Source organism: Myotis brandtii, unplaced genomic scaffold (genome assembly GCF_000412655.1).
Source record: "Myotis brandtii unplaced genomic scaffold, ASM41265v1 scaffold356, whole genome shotgun sequence".
NCBI classification, from domain to species: domain Eukaryota; kingdom Metazoa; phylum Chordata; class Mammalia; order Chiroptera; family Vespertilionidae; genus Myotis; species Myotis brandtii.
Window position 1 is genome coordinate 1,461,217 of NW_005363687.1, and position 894 is coordinate 1,462,110.

The window sequence follows — 894 nt, forward strand, 5'->3', positions numbered from 1 at the left end:
GTGTAGTGGGTGTTACACGGCCATAGCCTCAATTTGCCTGTAGGATGCATCCACCACGTCTTGTTAAAAACTAATCAGGCTTGGTTTCACAGCGATCTTCACAAATGTAGGAACCGACGTTGCATCCCTTCTCCCCGCTACAGTAAACTATCTGGTAGTCCGATTATCCCAACTTCCCTTTCATTTTCCAGAAGGAACTCATCGACCTTGAAGTAATCCTCAGCACAACCGCCAGCTGCCCATTGCCTGGCTGCAGGGTCCTATCTGACCCGTACTGAATTGTGGTTGTTCCAAGTTGAAACAATAAGTCTGTCTTAGGATCTGTCACAGGAGGTGTCACTGCCTTGGGTATCTTGGTCCTTTATTACCAGTGGTTTTGATCGGGGATCTAGAACGGTTCAGAAATCTGGGGAAGGCACTGTGGGTAAATTAAATAAGAGTCCAGAGACGAAACATATAATTTTGGAAGGCATTATAGTGAATCAGAGAAGACTTAACTAAAGAAACTAAGTTCTCCTCGTCTCAAGACCCCTTGCTTTTTATTAACACAATTTGTCTCAAGGCAAGGCAGAGATATACACATCAAAGGGTAGGGTTTCTGTATACACAGACCATTGTCAGATTATCAGGTTTTGGAGAAACTGCCTTTGGCTGTTCAGGTGTTTGGCCAGTAGGAGGCAAGAATATGTAGATTAAGATGCCCTGAGCTGTCTGGCAGCAAGCAATCATCCCTTTTCAGGTTTGGGGAAATGCCCTCAGCCATTCCCAACAGGTGGCAACATATGTAAGACTCAGCCCTTGTTGAGTCCCCAAGTTCCATCAACCTTTTGATGAAATTCTTGCAATTATGACATGCTGGAATTGGCTTCTGGCACTTTTTATTCATATATATAT